We start from the raw sequence: 27,783 nt of genomic DNA, 5'->3' as shown, positions 1-27,783 counted from the left end.
GACTCTGCTTCTGCCTCTGCCCTTCCCTCTGATCATGTGATCTCTCTCTGTATCTCTCTCTTTCTCCCGCCCCCCACATGCTCTTTCTCTCTCAAAAAAGTAAATAAAATCTGTAAACGAATAAATAAATAAAGCTTAGATGATTGCCTGACATAGATAAAACTTATATAATTTTTTCTTACTGTTATAAACCATCATACTTTGTTTGTCTAGTTTCACAAACTTAAGTATATTATAATAACTTATATCTTTGATATATCCCCAAAATATGAATCCCTTGGGATCAAATTCTATTTTCCTTCATTTTTATATCACTAAAATTAACACACTGTCTAGAAAATATTAGGCCCTGAATAAATATATCTTTCATAGTGGATAGGAAAGTAAATGGAGAAACAAATACATTTTTGGCCAAAACATTAGGTTGGATTTTCACTGTTATAGTCCCTCTCTCTGTTTTCTGGTTCTGGCTCTTAGCTTTATTCTTTAATTAGTTGCATGGTTTAGAACCCGTTAAATTAGAACCAACAAAGATTATACCTAACGTCAATAAAAATATATTGAACCTCAACCATAAACAAAGCTCTTATTTTTTCAGGGCAGTTTCCTCATTAAAGACATGTTTGTCACAAAAGACCTAAAACATGATAACTGATACTATAATTAGGACAGGCAGCATGTTGGTCTTAACCTTAAGGGGAATATATTTAGTTTTGTGTGAAAGATCATGATTTAGTGTCTAAGTAAGAGCATTATCAAAATGTGATCATTAGGGACTAAAGCTGCTGTCTGTAAAACAGGTTATCAGTGTGAAGGTAAAACCACATGACCTAAACAATTTAACTGTTGTGCTTCGGAGACCTGCAGAAATGCCAAAGGCTAACAGAATTCTCGTGTGTGATCCGGATTAATTTCATAGCAGTTTTTAAAGTTTAAGAAGAAATGATCTTTCCTTGTTTCCTCCTTTTGCATCGAGATATGGACCATCATATCACATATTAATAGTTCTGACTTATTACACAGGTGTCATTAATGTGAAAAACAGCTCCTTCTGCATGATTCTGAAAATGACAAATGCAATCTAAACAATGAACTTTCACAAAGTTCAACTGCTTTCAATTGAAATAAACATTGGAAATTATGTCTTCCATACAAGCAGAGAGAATAATGAAGGATAACTGTACCCTCATTGCAGAAAGGCTATAGTGATGTTTCAGAATGTAATTAAATGCCAAATACATAGAGAAAAGCAATTCATTTTACATAATCGTTGTTTGATTTTGTATTTGGATTAAAGGAGAAAAGAATATTTAGTTAGATAGTCTTTAAACATGTTTGGACGTGTGGAAAAAAATGAGTACAGAATTATCAAGGATGGTTTATATGCCCAGAAGTTGGTCATACTGTTTGTTTTCCTACACATCCTAAAAGATGAATTGATTTTTATTCAATCGTCTACTAAGTGTCAGGCAAAATAAGCTTTTTTATTGGTGTTTACTTATTTGTCTATTTAGTTAAAAATATTTCTTTATTTATTTTAGAGAGTGAAACAGAGTGCATAAGCAGGGGAAGAAGCAGAGGGAGAGGCAGAGAATCTCAAGCAGACTCCATGCTGAGCACAGAGACCCATGCAGGGCTCAATCTAACAACCCTGAGATCATAACCTTGAGATCATGACCCTGAGATCATGACCTGAGCCACAACCAAGTGTTGGACACTTAGCCTACTGAGCCAACTAGGGGACCCTCTTATTAGCATTTAAATAGGAGTAGAGAATATTAAATCTTAAAGGGAGCTTAAAGCTCATCCATTCAATTCCCTTCTTTTTACTGATAAGGAAGGGGAGTTAAGAGATTTCTCCAAAATTAAGTTAATAACTGGTTCAAAAAAAAAATGGTTCAAATAAAACCCAATCCTACATTCAGGGCCTTCAAAATGTAAAAAACCTCCTGCAGACAAAGGTAGGCTTTGTTTACCATAGAGTCATGAACCTCAATTTAAAAAGATCTAAGCTTGACATGGACACATTTCACTAGGAACCACCATGGAAAATCATGTCATCCTGATACTTCTCTGTGAATCGCACTGTGTAAACTAGAAAGGGATGACAACACTCTACCCAAGACTAACATGTATCCACTTATTAAAGTATTAGAATAATTCCATGCTAACTCAAGCCCCGCCCCCCCCACCTCCATGCACGTGGTGGTGCCCTCTAACTCAGACCTCAACCTCCCAACAATTCAACAACCAAAGTGTTAAGAGTTAGCATGATAGGAATCTCTAAGACTCAACCCTGAAACTGGCTTCCATTCATTCATTGGTGATCATGGCTGTTAAATGTGTTAGTATTATCCCTGGTTCTACCTTCTCCCTTCTGTAAATGTCAAATGGCAGCCTTTGAATCAGGTACCCTGATACATCCCTATTTATCTGAAGATAAACCAGGCATAATGAATAAGCATGATTCAGTGCATTAATAAGAATTGAATGTTTAAATATCTAATATTCCATTGACGAGTCTGCTAATGTGCTACTCTGAAAAAGTCTAGGATAACTTGAAAGATTAAAAGACATTTCCACTTAGAATAAGACTCAAAGCAGATAGTCTCAGGTTTCCACCACAAATTATTTTCTTGTGGTATAGCATTGTGCTCTTAAGTAGTGCTATCAATACAAACTGTTCCTGCTTCAATCCAAGAGAATGATGGACAAGTTAAAATCTTCAAAGGTGGAGAAAGAATCTAACTCCTGACTCCAGGATCACTCCTAAATCCTCTGAAAACTTGGCCCATCAAACTGATGAAACATTTAGTTTAAAAAGCAGTCAAAATTTGCAGTGGAAAGTAGTCAGTGAATAGCTCCCCCCTGTAAAAAAAATGAAAGACAACAATGAAACCAATTTGGTGCTTGTGATAAAATAGAAACCGGAAATGAGACTATAAGAAAATATTACATAGAAGGCAAACCAGCACAGAACAAATAGAATAATGCAAACAGGGAAGGATCCAAACCAATACAAACAACTGCAAAGGGTCTTATTGGCACACTGTCAGACTCAGAATTTGAGGATGACAGAAATATTTAATTGTAGAGTAATACTTAAATGATGTTTTACCTCAAGAAAATCATTCCAGTGAAGGATGTGAAAATGGTTGGGCAGCTGTGTCCACCCCTTCTAACAAAAGCCCAGCTGCAGGAAGAAAAGCCAGAAACAGAAAGGAGACAAAGAATAATGAATGAGAGGATGAAATCTAGAAAGAAAGAAAGAAATTAAAATGAGACAGTGAAAAATTAAGCTGCAACTCAGAAAGATAGGCCAGAAAAAAAGCTTTAAACAAACTATAGTAAATGTAATTTAGAATGTTTTTAAACTCAACTACTGAAAATAAAGTCTTTCTGGAAACGAATTTGTAAGACTGGCAAATACTTGGAATTCCTGTCCCAGTGTAGAACGCCTGAAAGATGGCCCTGTGCACAAACCATGTGGGCCCTGGTTGCCAAGAGCTATTTACGAAGTGCCCATCACTGAGAAAATGGGTGACTATTTGCCTATTTTCCTCTGGTTATCAGTCTGAAACAAAGTACAAAGCCTCCATAGTTCTCTCATAAAGCAAAAAGGAAAATACATGATTTGTATCTTAGCAAAGTATATAAGAAACTTTGCATTGAGATTATGATAATGGTCCAGGGCCTTAACAATTTTATAGTAAATGAAGACTAGGAGAGGCAATTGAGCTCAATGGATGAGTTCATTAAGCTCTACCTATATATGAAATTTGTTCTACCCACTTCCTAGTTTTGTGTCCTTGACAAAGTTCCTTAGCCCTTTTGAACTTCAGGTTCTCCACAGCTAAAATGGGAAAACGACAATGCCTAACTCAGAAGTTTATTGTGAAGATTAAATATGCTAACTTGTGTAAAACCATTAATACAGTGTTTGCCAAATGCTCAATAAATAATAACTGTCATTATTTTGTGCATTCTCCATGCCATCTCTGGTACACTTCAAAAAGGTCTGTTTCAGTTTGTTTTATATTTAGTGCCTTGTTGTTAACTTATAAAATATGTTTAGTAAATTATTAACTATTAGCTTAATATCATGCTTACAATGAGTTAATAATGCATATTGAGCACTTTCACTGGCTTCAGCAGGGCACTGCATAATCAAAGAGAAAAGATATGGACCCTGCCCAAAGCTACCTTTTTTTTTTTTAAGATTTATTTATTTCTTTGACAGGGGGAGAGAGAAAGAGCACTTGTCAGGAGAGGGGTCAAGGGGGAGAATCTCAAGCAGACTCCTTGCTAAGTGCCAAGCTCAGTGAGCTGGGTTTAATTGAGATCGTGACCTGAGCAGAAACTATTAAGAGTCAAGAATTGGATACTCAACCGACTGAGCCACCCAAGTGCCCCCTCAAAGGTACTTACTAAGTGACCAATTCCATAGAGTGTTTTGTGTCGAAGCACATAGTACCAAAATTTAAATTTAATAGATATTAGAACTCAGGGTAAATCAGTGAGAACCAGGTAGTCAGAGAAGGCACTGGGGAGAAAGTAGAAACATAGTAAGCCCTGAAGGATGTATATGATCAAGGGAGGCATAAAGCAAAAAATGTACTTCCTACTAAGAAATATAATAGTAACAAGATTATGGGAGAATGTGGAATACAGTTAACCCTTGAAGGACATAGAGGTAGGGACAGTTACAGAGTTGAAAGTCTGCATACAATATTTAACACCCCCCAAATTTAACTACTAATAGCCTACTGTTGACTGTTGAAAAGAAGACTTTTCAATAATATAAACAGTTGATTAATACACATCCTATATGTTATGTATATTATATACTGTTTCCTTACAATAAAATCAGAAAGAAAAAAGAAAATATTATTAAAATCATAAGGAAGAGAATATATATTTGTAGTATGTACTGTATTTATCAAAAAAAAAAAAAAAAAAGACCTGCACATAAGCGACCCAGGCAGTTCAAACCCATGTTGTGCAACTGTCAACTATATATTTGAGGCTGGCCAGACTAAAGTGAATGGAGCTTTTTGAATGGAAAAAAATGAGCAATGGATTATTTTGTAGAGTTGAGGTAGTTTGTGGGGGGCTTTAAGAGCTAGAAGAGTGTTTACTTGAAATAGTATAGGATAAGCATTAAATGTTATGAAGTCAGTGATAAAAATAGTATTTCATAAAGACTGGTCTTACTAAGGTATGTGGGCAGATCTCTATAAGGAGAGACAGGTGTAAGAAGACTTGGAGGATATTGCAGTTATCTAGGTGTAACACAATGACACACTAACTCAAGTTGGAGAAAGAGAAATGGAGGTTTTACTGTGGGTGAAATGGCAGTCACTGGAGGGATTTGAGCAAAGGAGTGAAATTATCTGATTTATCTTTTAGTAAGACTCTCTCTTCAGTTAAGAATAGATTGGAAGGGTTAAGAAGAGGAACAGGGACACCCAGCTGGACCTCATTTAAACAGCTCAGGGTACCCGAGTAATGAAGCATCCAATTCTTGGTATCAGCTCAGTTCATGATCTCAGGGTCATGAGATCAAGCCCCATGTCAGACTCCATGCTCAGCATGAAGTCCGCTTGAGATTCTCTCTCTCCCTCTCCCTTTGTCTCTCCCTCTGCTCACATGCACTCTCCCTCACTCTCTAAAATAAATAAATAAATCTTTAAATAGCTCAGGAAAAAAATAACGTGGGGCTTGGATTTCAGGCAAATGGAAGAGGTGAGTGGTTACAATCATTATATTGTGAACAGTCTTCATAGGCGGGTATCTCAGGCTGTCATGCAGGACTACCTCTGATTTAATGCTCTACTGTCATAGTCTTGAAATTCTTAATAATATTTTAATAAATGGCCCCAGATTTTCATTTGCACCAGGTGCTGCAAGTTATGTAGATGCTCCTAATTTTGAATGCAAAGATAACAGGATTTACTGATGTACTGGCCTGAGTATTTGGAAGAAATTCAGTGAAATGGAAAAGACTGTGAGAAGCATAAAATTATGGAGGATCAGAAGCTCGGCTTTGGGCATATAAATTTTGAGATGTTTATTAAGCATCCAAGTAGAGCTATCTGGAGTTCAAAGAAGTGTTTGAGGCCAAAGGTTCAAGTGTGAAGTAATCAACAGTATTTGGAAGCCATAAACCTGAAAGAGAAGATCTTCATGAGGAGTGTAAATAGGAAAAAGACTAAGTGCTGAGCCACAAAGCAGTCCAACCTGTCAATGGCAGGTGATGAAGCACCAGCAAAGATGACTAGGCAGAGTCAGCCAGGGAGACATCAGGACATGCAGAAGATGGTGTTGTACTAGAAAGCAAAGAAAACAAATATATCAAGAAAAACTTATGACAATTCAAGTAAAAAGAGAGTTGAGATACGAGCACCAACTTTAATTAACAACATGGAGGTCATCAGTGATAAGAGCTGTTTCCACAGAGAGCTAGAGGCAAAAGCCCAATTACATTGGATTCCATCGGTAGCTGGAAAGGGAAGTAGAGGTTGGTACCATGGAAAGGGCAGGAAGTCTCAATGATCCAGGGTCAAAAAATGAAATGTGATTTTAGAATAATAGCTCGATGTTAGGTACATGGAGTCTGAGATTGTGGTGAGCCAAATGGAAATAAATGTCCAGTGGGCATCTAGAATATAGAGACAGGTATTGTCTGAGAAGATAAAAACTGAAATTATCCATAGTTTAGATTTTATTCACATATAAGTGTAATTTGGGGCTATAAAAATAAATTTGCCTGGAATAAAAGTGTATAGAGAACACTAGAGAATTGAAAAAACCAATATCCTGAGTAAAGTAATGAAACAAAATCAAAAGCACTGGGCAACCTTCCCAATTTGAACTCCATTTAGGTGTAGTTGTATTCCATTGGCAAATTAAGGTAATTATCTGAATAATTAAATACCCCCACAAAAGCTTTAGCCCAAATTAGCTGGATATTTTACACAAAAACAGGCTCTATTATATATGAGAAAGTCTATTATTAGATTCACTTTCTTCTGTTTTTCTCAGTCTATGTGGAGAGTTCACAGGTGATTTACACTCTGTAAAGAAAACTGTTTACAAATAAAAACAAGCTAAAAATCATTACCTGCTAACTGACATCAAGGACCTCATCGTCTACTTGCACTTCCACATCCCTAAAATTGGGATTTTTTTAGAATGAGATGAAGGAGTAAACAAGACCACCTAATTTGGGCTAAAGCGTACTGTTTGTCAAAATGTATGTCAGTATCAATGAAGGAAACTGAGCAGCAATGATTGCTTTTCACTAAGGATTCAGCAAAATCCTCACATTTCTGGCCTAATATGCCTTGTAACCTTTAAAACCGAATCAAAGGGGTAATAGCTTTCCAAGCCAAAACGCCATACACACATGCACACACACAAAAGAAAATGAAGGCCAGGCAAACAGCCCCAGAAGTGGAATGAAAATTTGGGCCTTGTTCATAGCAGGAGGAAAGTCAATCACGTTACTCACTGAAATGACACTGATGGCAGCCAGCTCACACCTCAGCAGGCACGCACTGCTTAGAGCAAACGAAACGGTTCAGATTTGGGGCATTGGATGCTCATGTTTCTCTTTGTTTTCCAAGATGATCCCGCTGACAATGATTACTGTCTACGGATTGTAATCTAAGAAGCATTATATAGAAACATAAGAAATGTCACATTGGAACTGACAAACGAGCCTTATTATGGCTCTGACAGTGGCACCAAGGGACGTTTTGTGGCAGAGCGTGAATGTTACTCTAGCAACCAAAAGAATATTATTACTTTTTTTACCTCCAAAAGTTCTCCCCCCACTTTTTAAGGCTCTTCAATAAAGAGCTCAAGAAGAGGACTGGAGAAGCCAGCCAGTAGAATGTGCTCAGCCTTAACCCTGCTTCCTCTGGGCCCCCAGAAGGTGGCAATAACAGCTTCCCTTCAGCTCCTGGACTGGGGGAAGGGGGTTGGGGGGAGGCCTGGGAAGGCCTTGGAAAAAAAGGGATTTTTCATCAGGAAAACTCAGCATATCATAGTCTTCTAAACACCAAGTGTTCTATAATGTCAACAGCTAAGCTAGGTGGTAGCTATAATTTTTTTTAGATAAACCAACAAGATTCTCCAAACTCTTACTTCTGATCACCTCTCTGACCTTGGCCTGGCTCTTCACAACACTTGCATCCAAACTTTCTCAACCAGAATTCCTCATCTGAGCGACAGACTCAGAAAGTAATCCAAGTGACAAAATTAGCACCTTTATGGAAAAGCAAGAGACAAGTTCATTTATGACATACAATGAATGCTTTCAGGTGCGGTGCCTCTCCTGAGAAAAGCCGACTGAATTGTGATCAGGGCTGAGAGGCGGGATCCCAGAAGACTTCATCATGGATGTTGGGCTATAGGAGCACTCTTTCCAAGCTGGAAAGGGGAAGCCTGGAACCACTGGTAAGTAGGTTCCTTAGCTGCATGAAGGGTGTCTGCATAGGAGGGATCAAAACCACTTTACAAGGAGCAAGGTAGACAGGTGAGAGTGAAAGCCAGAGGTCATGAGAGATTTGACAATATAATTAGAATCTCTGAATTCAAGAGCCAACTCCAAGTCCACTCCTGAATTAGCTGTTTACGTGAGCCAACGGATTGTATTTTTCCTAGAAACTACTTTGTGATGGTTTCTGGCATGCACAAATATAGAGTCCAGAATTACATCATAGAAATGTATGATAACAATGAACATAAGAACAAATGTAACCTTTAAATACTAAAATTATCAGTAAAAACAACAAAGACGTACCTTTTTTCCTATTAGCCTAAATTGCTTTTTATTAATACAAATAACTGTAATATTGTGTGTACCTACCATGTACAGGTACTCTGCTAGAGGTTTTATAATAATTAGCCTGTGGTAACCCTATAAAGCAAGAATTATATCCTTTTGGGGACACTGAAGTTCAATGAGATTATATAATGGGCATAAAACTACAATTCTGGCAGGTACTAAACAGCGGTGAAATTTGGCTCAAATTTATCTGAAATCTAGGCTTTTGTTTTTAATATTTTATTTATTTATTTAGAGAGCACAAGCCGGGGGAGGTCCAGAGGGAGAGAAAATCTCAAGCTGACTCCATGCTAAGTGTGGAGCCCTACATGAGCCCACATGGGGCTCCACATGGGGCTCAATCTTACACCTTGTGATCATGACCCAGAGATCGTGACCTAAGCCAAAATCAAGAGTGCAAAGCTTAACTGACTGAGCCACCCAGATGCCCTTGAAACCTAGCCTTATAATCACTGAATTATATCACCAGGCCAATAGATACTAAAAATATGTCTGTGCATCACAGTAGCTATTGGCTGTCTGCTCAGCAAATTTTTTCATCTCCCTTCTAACAACAGAAAAGAAAATAAGAATATCTAAGTTAGTGAGGATGAAGGTTAGACTTAGAAAAAAGAGAAAGTATAGCACTTAAATTGTCATCGAAGCTATAAATTCGTAAACATTTTAGAAGATCATATAAGGAGCTATAAAAAGTTTAGTTCACATCCAGCGCTTTGAGTAACTCTACTTTTTATTTACTCAAAGGAAATCAAAATATAAAGTAATCCGGAAGCATAGGGACATTTATTACAAAATTGTTCTATAATAAAAGTAATAATAAATCAAATGTCTACAAAAATGGATTAAGTAGTTTACATAAATTAGAGCCACACTTATAATTATTATGTGTGCTTATGATACAATGTGACTTGTGCTGGTCTGAAAGTACAAGAAAGAGTAAAAATAGAATACAAGATTTGTATATAAATATAAAATTTTAAAACATTTATAAAAATAAGGACTTAAATGAATGCCAGAATCTGGCAGTGTTATTTTTAGGGTGTTAGGACCAGGGGTTGGTGGGGAGCCTATAGTAGGACAGAGTCAAGAAAATGTCTAAGAGCATCACTGTTATTTTAGAAGAATCCAATTTCAGTTAATTTAATTTTTTTTCTTATTAGCATTAAAAGCATGGCTTCCTTTTCTCAAAAGGTTTCTAAAATTATTAACTACTTACATTCATGACATTGGCCCTGAAATTCCATTAGTACCCCTACCAGACAGGGAGCTCCTTAAAAGACCAAATACATTGTAGAGGCTCAGTAAATATTAATGAATGAATTGAACCATTCAATGTCAATATATATCATGTGATATATAATATATATTATATAATCCAGTGGAAACATATATATTACATAATTCAATAGAAATATAAAACTAAGACAGCTACAGGAGGTAAAATCAGAAAAAAAAATTATATTAAGCTACTTTCTTTGGATACTTTGGATACTTCACCCAATTAAATGCATAGTTAGCTGGGGGGATAGTCAGAAAGTATGGTATACTTCAAACAGCTCTACTTTTCCACGGTAGTCTGCAATATTTCATTCATTAAACATTTATTGATTGGAAGATCATATTATTATCCTGAGACACTTGTGAAAACTGAAGGCGGCGCAATTAATAATTAATGCTGAGACCACAGGAGTAAACCAGGACATATGTTTACCCCATTCATTAAGTATTTTTTGTGCAGAAATGGAGGTGGGCACCATGAAACTAAGACATGGGTCCTTAGACAAAAAAAGTTCTATTATTTATATTAAAATGTTTTCTGTATTATAAAACTGCCTTCACAAATCATGTATCTTTCCTCTTTTTACTCAACAAATATTTTTTATGTAACTAGTCTAAGCCTGTGAGCTTCTAGAAACTGGAATATGGCAATTAATGAAAGAAGAAAATTCTCTGATTCTCTCCTATATTCTAGGGAAAATTGATAACCAAAGAACAAATAAAGAGTAAGCCAAATCCATTGGCATTAGAGAGTGCTAAGTAAGGGGTTAGGAAAAGCAAAAGACATGGAAGAGTAAAGCAAATGGGTGATGGAGGCGGGAGGTATGGTTTTAGATAGTGTAAGCAAAGAAGGAGCTCCCTACAAAGAAGATATCTGATAAGAGAGCTAAAAAAAAAAAAAAAATGAGGACTAAGTAATGACTCTATGAGAGAAAAAGCATTCCAAGGCAAAGGGATGAACAACTGTAGAAACCCCATGGCAGCAGGGAATGAGGAGTACTGGAAAAAAGCAAAGGGAGTGAAGCGGTCAGTGGGGACAGTGAAGTTAGGGGGGTAACCCAGGATCAGACCATCAGGTAGACCTTCATGTAATTCTCAAATCTAATGAATAAAGAAATTTTTTTAAATTTATATTTATTTATCCATGAGAGACAGAGAGAGAGGTAGAGACTTAGGCAGAGGAAGAAGCAGGCTCCTCACAGGGAGCTCCATGTGGGACTTAATCCCCGGGCCTGGATCACACCCTGGGCCAAAGGCAGATGCTCAACAACTGAGCCACCCAGGCGTCCCTCAAATATATTGAATAAATTCAGATTTATCTTATCTATAGATATGTCCCTTATATATTTCCATTATAACCCAATTCAGCATTCACCTCCCCAAACTCTAACGTGCTGATGCTGCTGGATTGCACTAATAACACCACTGATTATTTTAGTCTCCAATTTCAAAAAAATTCTGTTTGGTCAATTTTGGATTTCCACCACAGAACTGTATGTACCATTGTAGTCTTCTAGATGCATGTCCACCATGATTTTATAAAAGGGACAGCAACCAACAATTGCATAGAACTTAGACAAACAAAAGATTTTCAGGGAGAAGAATTTTTTTCAATATGGCTTTGTTCTGAATTGTCAAGAAAGCCTGACTTTTAATTAGTTTCACTTTCATTTTTAATTCTGCAACCAATGCTCTTTTTATTGCCTTCACCCAGGATGGACTGCCCGCCCCAACCACAGTTCATCCTTGGCGTGCCACTATACACAGCTTTTCAACACTTTACTTTGAATGTCTAAGTCTCCAGTTTTATACACTTAGCTGACTCTTGAAGTGACATCCATAACATTCAGGAGAGGGTGCGTCCTCTCCTTAGTGTCCCATCAAGAGCAGAGACAGGGCAGAAGAATGGCCCCAGTGGAAGGAAAAGGTTCAGTAGATGACTCTGAAGTGACACATTAACTACCTATATTGAAATGTGTCATTTCTATAGAGTGACAGTAACAGACTAGGATTTCTATCACAGAAGAAATTTAAGAGAATTGGGTGGAAAAAACTTACAGGAAGGTTTTTTTTTTTTCTTCTTCTTATAAACTATATAAAGCATGAGAACAGGGAGGTAAACCATAGAAGACTCTCTTGATACACAGAAAAATTTCCAGTTGAAAAATTCCAGTCATCATTTTTGGCTGTGATACATGCTTGAATTCTAGGACCCAGGCTGACATTTTAGAAAGGTTTATGTCATAATGGCTACCAGAAATCCCATGTATGCTTGAATCACATTTATACACATAAATCATTATTTTGCCACCAAATTACTTAGACAACTAAAAAGAATTGAGAAAAGCCAATTACATAATGTTACAAAATATTTATAACTTAGTTTGGATCATTCTATGTAGCTTAAATGTCAGCTTACCTAAATATTCTTGATCACCATTTGATGAAAGTATATTTGATGCCTAATAAAAACTAAACCAGAGCATTCACTTTAAATTTTCCAAAATAATTTCTATAGAATCACATTTTCTGCTAATACAGAAAAGAGCTTTTTGTGTGATATTTTGCTGGCTGCTTGAAAATGTGTTATAGAGCACCTGGATGGCTCAGGGTTGAGCATCTGCCTTTGGCTCAGGTGGTCATCCCGGGATCCTGGGATCGAGTCCTGCATTGGGCTCCCCACAGTGAGCCTGGTTCTCCCTCTGCCTATCTCATCTCTCTGTGTTTCTCATGAATAAATTAAAAAAATAAAATCTTTAAAAAAAGAAAATGTGTTATCAATTAGAAATAGAAGTTTAATTAGTGAGACTTAGAAGAACAAGCAGAAAATTTTTCCGATCCCAACCTAAAATTATTTAAAAAGTTTTTTACTTAACTAAAAGTAAGATCCAAGTAATCTTTTACTTGAAGTAGTCTGATTTTGCAATCAAACCTAATTAATTTTCTATGCCTGAAAGCTATATTGACATCAGCAGTTTTATGAAAATTTTTGTACTTCCAAAAACAACAGGTAACTTAGAGATTGATCACTGGGACGCTAATGGCCATTTTCTACAATTTTACATTAAAAAAAAAAACTGCTGTGCTATCCATAAAGTAAAACAATAAAGTCTATTTGTAACACTCTTATTTCCAGTGCTTACTCTTTAAGCCTATAGTGGATATTTCCAATGCCATTTGAAATATTTTATTATTTATAGCATTTTTCCCTACAATATTTGAAAGCATGATAAGAAGGCTTTATTTTATGGAACATTTACTGGACTAAATAGTATTTGAGCTCAGCACAATTCACTGTCCACTTAAAAAAACAATGTTATGTAGTATTGATGAGCTGGTTGTTCCTTAGAATCTCAATCCTACTTCCCAATAAAATCAGTCAAGAGGCCATTTTTAGCCAACAAATATGGCTGAAGTGGGTATTGGTACAAATGCCTTCAGTTAGCTATGTTGAAGACTTCAAATTTTATTGGTAAAAATACAGTGTACTGGGATCCCTGGGTGGCGCAGCAGTTTAGCGCCTGCCTTTGGCCCAGGGCACGAACCTGGAGACCCGGGATCGAATCCCGTGTCGGGCTCCTGGTGCATGGAGCCTGCTTCTCCCTCTGCCTGTGTCTCTGCCCCTCTCTCTCTCTCTCTCTCTCTCTCTCTCTCTCTGTGTGACTATCATAAAAAAAAAACAGTGTACTGGTGGATAGAGTTGGAATGCTATACTCTCAGACATGGTATTAAATTGAACACTTCATTTTGTTTGAGAAATTTAAATAAATAATAAGAACAAAAAGAAGATAGAGAAGAAAGTTCTGAGTTTAATTGAGACTTGTGATCCTTGTTTAATACTTCTAACACTCTCTGGTATAATTGATATTACTATATTTCTGGAGGGGACAGAAAGGATAATTTACAGAAGTTAAATGATTCACCAGTAGCCACACAAACAGTAAGTGGCAGAGGAAAGGTTGAAAGCTGGTGGTGTCTGAATCTTGCCCTCGTTTTTATCCTATCCCACGTGCTTCAGCATCACAATGGATTTCCCGGTACACTTTGGCCTTCCTCTTCCCTAGTCATTCCTTTCAACTTGGCCTTTTCCACTCCATTTCTGGTTTTCCCTTTTTTGTTTCTACTTGGTTTCTATCAAGTTAGACTATGCCATTCAGAATTAGCGGGGAAAAGTCAACCAAAACTAGTTGTGAGGAGTACACCTGGGTGGGTCAGTGGTTGAGCATCTGTCTTAGCTCAGGTCGTCATGATCCTGGGGTCCTGGGATTGAGTCCCACTTCGGGCTCCCTGCAGGGAGCCTGCTTCTCCCTCTGCCTATGTCTCTACCTCTCTCTCTCTTTCTCTCTCTCTCTCATGAATAAATAAATCTTAAAAAAAAACAGTTATGAGAATAAATCCTTAAAAATACAGTCATGTTATGCATGTCAACATGCCTAGACACAGAACAATTTTTGACAATCCAGTCACTTGAATTGGTGACTGCGCTGGTGGTAAGAAAAGAAAAAAGTTGGACCATCAAGAAGTACCAATCACACACCACTCATTATGGGCTTACCTACTGCCTGGTGCTGAATGTAGCCATTAGAGACAGTATCTAATTTAATCCCCATCCCAACCCAACCCCATCCCAACATCCCAATGTTTCATGGCATAAACATTATTACCGGTAATTTACTGAGAAGAAATCTGAGGCAGGCAGACATTATGCGGTTTACCTAAGGTCATACAGTTTAACAAGTGAAGCAGAAATCTGGACTTGAATTTGATTGGTTACAGAGATTGTGCTACAATAATGATTTGGGTGAGCTGCATCTAGGCCACTGGTGTGCGCTCTTTCTTGAAAGAATATTTTGAGTAGAGAATAAGATGGACAGTTATGTGCTCTCAGTGTATTTTTTCAACACAGGTGTAGCAAATTTCCAGTAATCACCTCCTTAAAAAGTATCAAAGAACCAATACTTTAAAAGAAAGAAAGGAGAAAAGGAAATCCCTCCTTTCTTCCTGGGTTGATGGCCAGACCCAGACTCCTGAGGCAAATAAACAAGTAGATTCTGAAATCACAACAGAATTTTCCTTTTGCTCTAATGGAAGGAGTTATCTTCCCAAACATTTTCACACTTGGCTTTCGCATCCATTCTGTCAGTTGAGTCACCGCGCCACTGCTTGAAGCAGAAGCCGAAGTTGGGGAGAATGCCAGAGGCAAGGGCCACTTTTCGGTCACAAAGAGATTCAAGTGCTAGCTCTCCTTCTCTTGCACATCCTGGCTGGGCCCCGTGCCAGCAAAGCACTCCTAGATCCTCAGGATGGCAACTGGGCCTAAATGGGATGTAGAAAGCTTTCACTTATCCTATCATTCTGGATTGCCTGTGTCGACTCCGACTGTGGACGAGAGGGAAGAATAATAAGCACAGCCAACTGCCAGAAACTTCTCGTTGCCTCAGTGCATATCTATTTTTCAGCTGGATGACTTTTATTTTTGCATTTTTAATTGCTTTATTTGTATTGCCCCTTTCCTCGTGGCAATTTCTAAATACCACGTAGGGGAGTCTTTTATGTTCGGAACAGTGACAGTACCACAGAGATCTCAAGCTAAGCATGAAAGCCTGGATCTAATATCTTCTTGCTGCTTTCCTGTCTAATAGGCCTGCTTGGGAATCTCGCTGCTGTGATACCAAGACCAAATGGATGTTTACTGAGGAAAAACCAGGAGTTGCAGCAAAGCAGACAGGAACGACAACATGACAGGACTCTAATCTGATGACACATCCAACTGCACCCACATTAGGCAACCATTAAACAATGGTGAGCAGCACACCCAGGAAAGAGATCCAGCACCCTGGCTCCTGACCCGGCATGGCCAGCTGTATAATGCTCTCCAGCAAGGAAAAGTAGGTAATCACAACCACTCACTTTTTATTCACAGAGATAGGACAATGAAATCTGATCATGTCTATGGAGTGCTTTGAGGCCTTTGGAACAAAGGTATTCCACAAATATATATTTCTAGGTATAGTTGTCTATGTGTGAGTGTGTGTGTGTGTGTGTTTGTGTGTGTGTGCTCCTTTTCTTGAGTAATAGGACAGAAAGAGAATTTCCTACATGACATGCCATGTACATTTCATAGTCTCTGTATGCTGTGTGCTCATATATCTAAACATTTTTACAGGTAAGTTGCTTTCTGTCTTATGAAAAACGTCTCTTGGCTGCATTGGGGTCTTAAATATCAACGGTACAAACTGGCAGCTTAGTGCTTTTCATTCAGTATCTAGCAGACGAGCAAATCCCAGGGCTGAGCTATTGATCCAGCTGAACTCACAAGCAGTATGTCCTTATTCTTCTGGTTCAGTAGCCTTGGATGTAGTATACAAAATAATTTGCCGCATTCTTCAAAGCGATTTTCCCTTGGGGTAGGAAAAACACGGTTGGAAAGATGCAAAGATATTTCACTACATTCAACAATAAAAGGAACATTTTAAATAAGTTTACTGACATAAAGAAGCCTACTTGTTTTGTTTATGTTTGGTGTTGTTTTTATTTTGTTTTACTCTGTATTTCCATTTAAAAAAAAGGCCAAAGGAGTGTAACTTCAATCAAAACCCTTTTAAAATAATTTTAACCTGCCCACTGTAAGCTAATCTCTCACTCTTTTATCATTTGGGGTTTGGGGAAAACAATTTCCAAATCAGCTTTTATTAATGTTTATCACACTATTATTTCTTGCCCCTTTGTTCCTTTTTTCTAACTGATGTATCATATTATTGTCAAAAAGTGAAACAATATTTTTCTGTCCCATATGAAAGACAAACAAGAAGAGAGAAGACAGAGAAACAGTTGGTGGTCATCATGAAAAGAAGAAACATGTCAAGGTCTTTATTTATTACCCCATTCTACTTTTAGAGACACAGGGTTTGAGTGCCCAGGAGGATGACCTGGATGCTTAGTCCAGTAAAGACTTTGAATTTAAATTGGAACTTGATCAAGACTTAAAAGCTAAATGATCAGTGCTGGTCTCTCTACAACTCAGTCCCTCCACCTATAAAATGACCCTGCGTCATAAAATCAGTGTGAGACTCAGGTTAAAAAAAAATGTGTTAAAAGCATTTACCACAATCCTAGAATATAGTAAGCACTCAAAAATAAGTACTTAATATTACGAATGGTAACACCAGTAGCAATAATGGCAGTCATGGGGACACAAAGCTATAGATCAAACTCAAATAAGTCAAACTCTTAAGAAAAATGTTTACTGCCTAGCACATTTTAGGCACTGTCTTAGACATTGTACTAGGCACTGGGGGATACCAATTAAGAAGAATAAGGCATGGTGTCTACCCTAAAGAACTAACTATCTAGTTAAAATGATACATGGGAAATATATTTAACAGAAGACAATTAACGATCAAATGAATAATAAAGGCAATCAAATAGGGGGTTTAGAGAATAGAGTTCATAGAATGGAATAGTAATAGCATTCATTATCAGACAAAAATGCAGAAATAAGACATATATGTATATACACATACATAAATATATTGAGAGAGATTATTTCTCCAATATTTTTATCCACAACTCACACACACATGCAATACACATAAATAGTAAACTGTCAGAAAACACGATCATTGCACCATCATCCAAATATTAAGTAGTTCTAGGAAATCAATCTCTGTTTGATGAGCTGAAAGAAAAAAGCCAATCATAAAAAGATAATACAAGCAAGAATTTGAGTAGCCTAAGTAACCCATTGTCAAGTATTACATTTCAGCTTGCTTCTGGGAAATGAACTGGGCCAACATAGCTTATATCTATAAGAAATGAGGAAGTGGTCCTTTCTTTAAACAAAGGCAACAATTGGGCTGTAATTGAATAATCAGTAGTCTTTTCTGCAGGTGTACAGATAGTGCTCAGAGCACTGAACTGAAGATTTTATGTACATGAAGAATGAAAGGATGATTATCTAATAATTATCTTAGTGATCATATTAAGTAGGTGTTAATGAATTATTAACAATTTAATTATTATTAGTTTTTTATTACTATTCACAATTTGGTTAAGTTTCAAGGAACCAAGATAAATTTATACTCAGGATGTTCATACTTATTGCTCAGTCTCCTATTATGCTGATATTATCTCATATTGGTAATATTTGAAAATAAAAGCTATTTTAAAAGAGATCTAAATAGAATTTAAGTTTACTACTTTAGATTTACTTATACATTAATTCAATAAATGTTTTAACAGTGGGGACACCACTGTGCATATAACACATAGAAAGGGGAACAAGTCAATACATATAATTACAAATTACATTTTATAGAAGAATTGATAAGTAATGAAAAAATGGTATTAAAAAATGAAGCAGAATACTACATGGATAGGGAATCTTTTTAGAACTCTCTTAGGAGATGAAATTTGAGCAGAGACCTCAGTGAAAAGATAGGGTGAACCATGCATGTGAAGCCTATGGTAAGATCATTTTAAGAGGAAGGAATAGGAAGTGCAAGGCCATGATGCTGAAGTGGACTTAAGTCATTTTCAAGAACAGCAAGGAGGCCAGTATGTCTACAGGCCCAGAGAAGTCTAATAAATTGCCTGAAATTTTGTGCTGAGTTTTGAATATGAGAATTTGAATTTTTATATCTATACTTGATGAACTTAGTTTTATGTATCCAAAACTGCCACTAACTGTGTTCTTTTAGAACACAGAAGAAAGAAGGTTAAAATTAATTTAAAGTGGTCCCAGGGTGGTAACCTCAGGAACCAGTCACTGTTAAAAGCAAAACCAGACAATAGTCAACAGACATACCAAACTGCAGAAGTAAACCTGCAATGTCTTAAACTACTTGGAATTATTGGACAGAGAATATATATATCCTACAAAAGACTCCAGGGCCAGAATGATTTTCCAAAGAGTTCTATAAATTTAAAGAAAAAAGATAATTCCCAGGAAAATTACTTTAAGTGCATTTTTAAAATGCTACTTAATTACAAAACCACTGAAAAGTAACACGAAAATTAAAACTATAACAGGAATATTAAATAGGTTGTTTTAGTTTGAGTAAAATGCCTATCTTTTGATAGTTGCAGTCTGATTGCTGTGCTAAAATGATTCTAAAACTTCATCGTGGTTTAGTTAGAAATGTCTGCTATGCCATTTTAAAATATAAGAGAAGTAAAAATTGTCAACAAATACAATAAATGTACTGAGACCTCTTTCAGACCAATAGTCAACTCTAATGACTCCATGGGAAAGAGAAAAGTTGGGCAAATGATACATACTACAATCTAAAGAAGCAGGAATATAAATGACCAATTAGCAAAAGAAGTATGTAATTTCTTTAGTAATAAAAGAAATAAAAATTAAACCAACCATGACACTGTATTAGCCTAGCAAGATAAACAAACAAATAAGAGAAAAAAAAATTACTCCTCCTCAGCACTAACAAGTGACTAGTCAAAGAGCCATGATCTGGTGACACATAATGTACTTCCTTAGAGTTTCAGACCTCTCCCACATGTGTGACTTACCGAATCTGTTCCCTGTATAATGAGGGAATGCTCCACTGCTTCATCATTATGCAGAACAAAATTATTTTAATGTGACTTCCATCGGTGTTTTAGTCTATATTAGAAAAGATTTAATTATTATCTGGGATACTTTCCAGTGTTCCAGATAAGTGATATGACTTTTCACAAATGAACTGAAAAGAGAAATCTAAAAGAAATTTCTATTTACCACCATGGATAGGATAGTGATTTCTCAAAATGAGGCCCAATGATAACCTACGTCCTAACCACACCCATCTGAACCTAGGAATCTGCATTGGTAACAAACTCCCAGGACTTGCTGATGCACACAAGTCTGAGACGCACTGATCCAGAGCAATCAGACAGAAAAATTAATCCATACTGGCACACAACAGGAGTCATAGATGCGCCTCGGAAACCCACGTCTGCAAAAGCAGCAAGCACGTGAGGTAAGGCATTGCCACATGTAAAGGCCCTTGCAAAATCAGCCTGGGAGTCCAGAGAACCACCTCCAAGAATGGGCCCTATGTCTGACCCTGGCAGCTGACTTCCTAGGCAGCTCTATGCACTGAAGCTGAAGTGAACGCAGTAGGACAACTCCAGGCAACTTTGCTCCCCAGCCTAACCCGGGGCGGGGGGGGGGTGGCAGCAGGAAGCCAGCTGTGCCATTCCCTTCTGGGCATTTCAGTTATGGCCACCCTTTCAGTCAGCACACAGACACTCTGGCTCAGCCTTTTACCTAATTCTCTCGAAGGTTACAATGGATCTAATTTTCTGATTTTTTGCATTACTGACTATCTTCTTGCCATCTTCAGTGACCATGAATTATATGTCAATAAAAGATGAAGATGTATTCAAAATAGACAGTACAGAATAAACAATGCATTCAAACTTTTTTTAAAAAAAGAGCTACACATGAGAATCTTTTCTCTTGCAAATATAGACAGATGAATGGAGAATGTGATATTGGACACGATGGTGGCACTCTAACGGCAGTAAAGTATAACTGAGTACCTGTCAGCCTGGTCGTGGCTTGTTTGTTCACACTTTGGGCCAGTTTCACGAAAGGGAAAAACAGAACTGTATTTTTCCATTTGGAGACCTGTAAAAAGAAAATGACATTTTTATTTGTTATATGAATAGTCTCCAATTGTTTCTTAGTTTCTTTGAAACCAGTTTTAAAAAAAATTTCTGGGAACATTAATACATTTTCTTAAGTAACAAATTGTGCTTTTATCTATCTACACTTTCAGTTTCTCCATATACAGTGGGGACTTGCAAAATCACTTCAGCATTTCTGCAAAAGCCCAAATGTAAACAAAGAGTAAATACAAATGCCAGGAGTCTGTTAAAATTCGACAAATGTGCCCTCTACCCACTATGCTTTGCTTGAATTGGGTTCTTTGTGTCTCCATTTCCCCTGGCCTTGGCCAAGTGCATTTTGTCTCTCACTAGTGTCCTGATGATGATGACACAATAGTGTGCATTCATCGCAGTGGCATGTGCAGAACTATGGTTCAAGGTTCCGTCATTGTTTCCTCGGGGTAACCATTCCAGGGAGTGAGTTGTACTTGCCCTTAAGGATGAATACTATGAAATTTTGACTCTCTCGATGGCTAAAAGTCTCTTTTGTCCAAAATATTGTTTAATGTAACCATTTTTTTATAGTACAGAAATAGTGCGTGAACACACAACACATTTTAAACAGTACATTAGGGGGAATAAAGATAATATTATCTTTGCTCTCCCGCCACCAAGATGTTCATAGATTTGGAGAGTTTGGCTAGAATTCACTTTTATCATAATTGTTGTGAAAGAGATATTGAATTCAGAATCTATATAAAACAAGGAAGTAATTCCAAATAGTTGTGTCCGTATTCATCACTGATCACTAAAGGGACTGATTACAAACGTACTGGGAACCTATAAGGAAGGCACTGTTGATTTACTTTACATAGATAAACAAGCCACATAAAAAATGAAAGTACAACGCTTACTGAATTGTAAGTGATTAAACATTAATGACTGTAAAGCTTAGTCAAACACTGAAAGTCTTAAAGTCTTCCACAGTACATCATGTTGAGTGTCAACGGATAAAACAGAATGCCAATATTAGTTGGAATGTTCTTGAAAAGAGTTAAGCTTTGTCAATAGCTATAAATGTACATGTGCCAATATCTAAAAATCTATCAATCTCTCCACACTGTTTGTAGAGGCTGGATTAGTCTGGTGGTACCAAAAATATTCTGGTACTGGTTGGCAGTGAAAATTAACAAATCTGTAAGTAATTTTATATGCACTTGTTTATTTTGTGTCATGTGTATGGGTGTCGGTATTGATATAATCATGTATTTATTATGTACGCTAAAAGAAGAGATGGGATGAATAAATCAAATGTTTCTTTTTTTTTCTTCTGAGCCTTTCGACAAAGTGGAATGCTATAGTGAAAGCAAGTTTAAACCCATATTGTCAAATATCAAATAATTATTAAAAAGGAAGCAAAAAAAAAAAAAAAAAGACAGTCATACATCCCGGTTTTTTTAATCTCAAAGAAGTCCTCGAACTCTGTCCTCAGCCACTTTGGACAGTCATGTTACAGGAATAATATATTTGAGTACAGGATAGGTGGCACTGTAATTCCAAATCTCTGTATTGTCCAGTGCCTCTACTTCTGTCACAGATGAATTCATTGCCTTATCTGACAAAAAAAAAAAAAAAAAAAAAAGGCTGTTTGATCCTGCTATTAAAAGTTCATTTCATCAGCTTCAAAACAACTCTTTCACACAAGGAACCAAGGGAACAGAGTATTCCCACCAGCGTGGGAAATGCCTGCTGGTAACCATTCAGCAAGCGAGAGCATCATCAAAAAGGTACTGAAGGACAGGGTGCATGGTGCAAAGCATATTTGGAGTATATCTGGGAATTGAAAATGGATCAGGTATGAGATGATATTCAGGAATAAGTTTTAGTTTTATTAGGTGCGATAATGTTATTTTCACAATACTACCATATTTCTCGTGGCAAAGAAGTAAAGCCTTTAAGTAATGAGAGTCTATTTAACTGTTTCTTAATCTCTTCTGGCTTATGGGATTCTGAGACACAGGAAAAAGCTAGGGGTCCTTTGACAGAATAGTGCACCTGTGGACCTACGCATACATTTTTTAATGAAGATCAGGGGATTTCTAAACTTCTATTCTAGTTAGTGGGAGAAACAGCCAAATTCACTGATGATGACAATAAGTACTGAACCTAAAAGACCATGACATTTACAGGACTTGAAGTAAATTTTACATATTTTAGGATCTGGGGGCCTTTGTGATGACTATAGAGATATGATTTGAAAAAGTGTGGGAAAAAAGCCAATCAAGATGGAAGAAAGGATTCAGAGATACTTAAGGGCAAAGACGATCTTTTTCATGTTATATCCCTGGATCCAAAAAGCCACCCCTGGCATATGTATGGTAGGCACAAAATAACCTTTGTTGAAAAAAGCAAAGGTTGTGGATAAGCCACCAACTAAATATTCATCCTTATAGTTCTTTGCCTGATGCTAAATGGTTCTTATACCTCTAAGGTAAAGACTCCCCTTTATATCACCCCCCTTCTTATTCCCTACCGCCTCCAGCAGGGTCTGAGTAGCCTTTGCATTTCTCCTGTTGGTAGGAATCAACCCTGTGGCCATTAGACCATGATCTCTTTTGTATTAAGACAAAATGTTAGGGCCTAAGTATCACTGTAAAATGAAATAATATTTTTAGCGCTGCATTTAAAATAACAATCTGCCTAAAGGCAAAAATCTCTTCCCCCTCATCACCCGGTGAATCTATTTCACATTCTGCATTTGTTTGGTAAGCAGTCCCATCTCCAGACACTGTGAAAGAGAATCATGGGAATGGGATGAGTGTAGAACCTGGGAGAGACAGGCAATGCTGAAATAAACTGTGGTAGGATTAAAGAAAATTTGGCCCCAAAACACAGTCATTAAGTATGCACTGTGTTAATGATGAAGGTGGGGAAGGCAGACTGGAAAATGCATTTTGATATTTTAAATATAATCCCCATTTCATCCAGATACTTTAATTTAAAGAAAAGCATTTTTACAAAGAGGAGAGCTTTGCCTTTGTAGACCTACTATTTTGGGTATGTCAGAGGGAATCCACATCATATTAAAGATTAGAGAAACTATATTTTACTGATATACTTGAAGTAATTGCTGGAAAAAATATCCTGAATTCTTTGACATCTTGTGTTATTTCAAATTAAAAGACTTTGGCTTCAAATGTGTGTTAAAGAAAAATTCCACAAGTAAAATGCATATAGTACTGTACCTGTAGTATTTTCTCTTAAAGTTAATTGGAGAAATGTTTACATAGAATCATTCACTTTGCAGAAATGTAGAAAAGCTAAGGCTTTGTTGAAAGTTGTCCAGACCCCCCATTGCCACCACTACAACAATTTCAGCTGATAAAAGAATATCATGTATAGGTAAGAAATATGATAGCGGTTGTTGGACTGTTTTAAGTACTAGAAGTTAAAAATTTTAAGCCCTCCAAATAGAATAAATATATAAAGCCTTATAGATAAGATATCCTTCCACAAATTATAGAGTATAAAATAAAAAAGAAATCGTGCATTTGAAATGATCATCTGTGTAACGATATGTCTGAGGATAAGAAGATGTTTTGCAACATTAGACCAGGTTTTAAAACCTTAGATTAGGAGTCAACAAACTAGGGTCATTGATCCAAGTCCAGCCTGTGGCCTGTTTTTGCATGGCCCTCAGTCTAAGGATGGTTTTCAAAAATTTAAAGGGTTGTACAGAAAACAAAACAATGAGAAATATGTGACAGAGGCCATATGTAACTTCCAAAGCCTAAATTATTTATTCCTGGCCATTTACAGATATACCTTGCCAATTCCAGGTTCAGATTCTAATGTACTAGTGGCTAGCCTTCATGCATAATTTTGGATTCAGTTGGAAATGCCACATTATTGTACCAGAGATACCTCTCTTCTTCTGCAGCAATTTGTGCCAGTTTAGAGCCCCCCAAAAGATGAAAAACTTCTCTAGCAATGAATCAAATTCTCAAATTTCTGTTAATTTAAATCAGACTAATTATATTTGGCTTCCCTATCAGAAGTAATGCTTTAGAAATAAAGTTGTCCAAAGAAAATTTTAGAATTGAAAATGTTTTGACATATTTTGAAGAAACATAGATCTGAAGTGCAAAATTCAGACTTTCTGGAGGCACTGAAAAATTCTTATACCCAACTGTAATACTCTTACAGTTGAGAATTCTTTGGAAAAAGCCATATCTGTCCATGTGTTTTTAAATATGCAACTTCATGTGAAGATATTTAAATATTTTAATATAAGAAATTTTCAAAAGTATTCATTCAATTACATAAAATCCTTTTAATGTATTGAATTATCTTGTCAACTAACTCATACAGTTAAGAATTCAAGCTCAACTAATAGAATTTTGTCATTAACATTATTAGTATTATTGATACTCTTTCTAAATTATATGCATGAAAATATAACTTATCATGGTATGGTACCAAAAACTAAGAGTGGTCTGGCCATGAGTAGTTAAAGGTTCCTGTATTATAAGCTAATAATATATTTCAGAATGGTCTTTTACACTTAATAGCAATTAATAACATAATTTTAACAAAGTTATTTTTCTCTTTTAAACAAGCCCTGCTTATAATGAAATGTCAAAAATATCCTATTTCTTATAATATGAAATTATTAATTGTGGTTATATCTCTATTAAAAGTGGTATTTAGAGATAAAAGTATGAGAATGTGTTCTCATAAACAAAAGAAAACAGCAATATTTTTCCTATAGTTCATTTGAAAACTATTACAACAATTAAAAGAAACTAAATTGTATTTTGAGAAGTACATTTCATGTAAACAAGAAATTCTCCTCTATTCAAAAGGTTTTATTAATGAATACACTATTTGCTCTTTGCCATAACTTTCATTTGAGAGGCTCACTCCAGAGGCCCTGAGAAACAGTAACAATATTCAGATCAAATGCTTAGACATTTCATAGTTCTTGAGTAATGAATTACTGCTATTTTGTGTTTTTTGGTAGTCTACTTGAAATCTTTGACAAATTCTACATCAAACAGGTCAAGCCACAAATAATGCCCAAGATCAACTTAAGATCAAGTAAAAATCAATAACTTGTAATATGGATTTGGAAGGATGTGAGTCAATATAAAAGCCGCAAGATTTTTTTCTTCATTCTTTTAGAACAAATGCACATCTTCTGTGGGTAAAACCCAAAGCAATCTCTTTTAAACCATCTATTCCGAAAGATAAAATACCTCCGAAACAACAAGCCTTTGACATCTGTGACACGGGAGACATGCAGAAGTCATTAAGGGTATCCCAAGGGGGTTCCAACAGTTGCTTCACTTTAGGGTGGGTGTGAGAAGACTTAAAATTAAATTACTTTAAAATAAAGTTAAAGCACTAAGCAATTTCCTGCTTTCGACTCAGTAGGGTTTCCCGTGAGAAAAGAAAGTAGGCAAAAAGTTCAGACAGACAGACAAACATATTTACCCCTAGGTGGAAGGTACAAATTAAATTAGCCTGCTACAAAAGGGAGATGTTTTCTCCTTCTGTTCAGATGTCATGGTAGTGAGGAAACATAGTCTGGGGCCAAGAAAAATGGCACAAATGCATTCATCTGAGCTACCATTCATCCTGATCCAAGGACTAAACAGAACACATAAAAGAACAGCACTGTTGAAGGACTTCCTCTCCCTAGTTACCAAGTTGAGTCTTGCAAAGGAACATGGGAGCAGGGGGTAGGGATCTTTCCAGAATGTTTCAGTGTTGATGGAAGTGTCAGAGGATGTTATGGAGTTAATGACTGAATCTGAAATCACATCAGTGTAATTTCATTCCATATTTCATAGAAAGAGCTGCATTTTATGGTACACAGTATGGTGTGTTTAAAGGTACATTGTGAACTTTCTTTCCCTCTGTAGCTGGAAACCAATATAGGCACTTCCAAAGAGTCAAGTATCTATTATAGTGCCTCATTAATATGCATGTTTTTGGCACTCAGTTTGGTTCAGCTGGTATGCTTTCCAGTATCTCATTCTTTATTTATATGAGACTAGGAGGTGTGACCTATGGAGCCAGTTGGCTGTCATGAATTGGAATATTCATTAAGCCTCATGAATTATGCATTAGACTGCTTATAATACTGAGATCCACATTTGATCTAGCCAGAACTCTCAACTGCTTCCCATTCGATGGAATGATCCACATTTTGGTCAAACTATATATGTGTTCCATATACTGCAGAAAGAGTATTTGTGTATTTGCTACCCAGAAAATCTTAGAGATTTTGCTACTCGTATCTGACTAAGTAGGTTTCATATTTTTTCATCTTTGAAGGGCACAGCAGACATGGTTCTCCTCTGGCAAACTAGGTTTGAGTAGCATTCTCCTCTACCCTGATTACTATTTCCATCCATTACTGCCCTTGCCTATAAAAGTCACCAATGACTGGTGAGCAGCCTGGATTTACAAAAGATATGTAGCTATCTCCTGGTGATCCACACATAAAAGCAAAGCCAAATATAGGACAGAGAGAGCGCTTTTAAGAATTTCGTTTCTCTTATCTAAAATAAGGAAATCCTTTTACTGATAACCTTACCATTTCTACTGCTTTTTTTTTTTTTTTTTTTTTTTTATGGATAGGTATATCCAGGCCACATAAAATCTAATTTGTAGATTTTGCTGATGTCATAAGATTTTATCAAAATTCAAAAACAGCATTTATTAGTTAGGCATTAAATATTCCAGTTTTTAAAATTATGTATCAATACTAAATTCATGTCTTGAAATCCACACCTTGTGAAGCAGAAAGACAAAAACAGCTGAAAAGATCAGCTGGTAAAGATTAATATAATCTCTTGAACATATATCAGCAAGCTCAAGTGTTAAAGGCATTCCACTTTTTTAGATTCGTAGTACAAGCTACCCGAGTTAAAATTTCTCCCCCAAAAAAACTGTTCTTAAGCAAAAATAAGGTTTTTTATAGTATGGATCTCAAATCTTTGATAACCATCCACTTACAAAAGTGGCTACTC

General features: G+C 36.5%; 1 long non-coding RNA gene across 2 annotated transcripts in view; it reads right to left on the bottom strand.

The window, feature by feature from the left end:
* LOC112915494 (uncharacterized) overlaps positions 1–27,783 on the bottom strand; it is a 274,898-nt gene that overhangs the window by 10,325 nt on the left and 236,790 nt on the right. Inside the window, exons 5-7 of one of the 2 annotated variants that reach the window (XR_003234083.2) lie at positions 20,675–20,762; positions 19,661–19,754; positions 16,449–16,533 (exon numbers count right to left, since the gene is read on the bottom strand). This is a non-coding gene — a long non-coding RNA (uncharacterized lncRNA). The remainder of the gene's footprint in view (positions 1–16,448; positions 16,534–19,660; positions 19,755–20,674; positions 20,763–27,783) is intronic. The other variant, XR_003234082.2, reaches the window with a different exon arrangement.

This window comes from Vulpes vulpes, chromosome 14 (genome assembly GCF_048418805.1).
Source record: "Vulpes vulpes isolate BD-2025 chromosome 14, VulVul3, whole genome shotgun sequence".
Classification (NCBI taxonomy): domain Eukaryota; kingdom Metazoa; phylum Chordata; class Mammalia; order Carnivora; family Canidae; genus Vulpes; species Vulpes vulpes.
The sequence above is the reverse complement of the archived record's forward strand: the minus strand, read 5'-3'. Positions and strand labels throughout refer to the sequence as shown.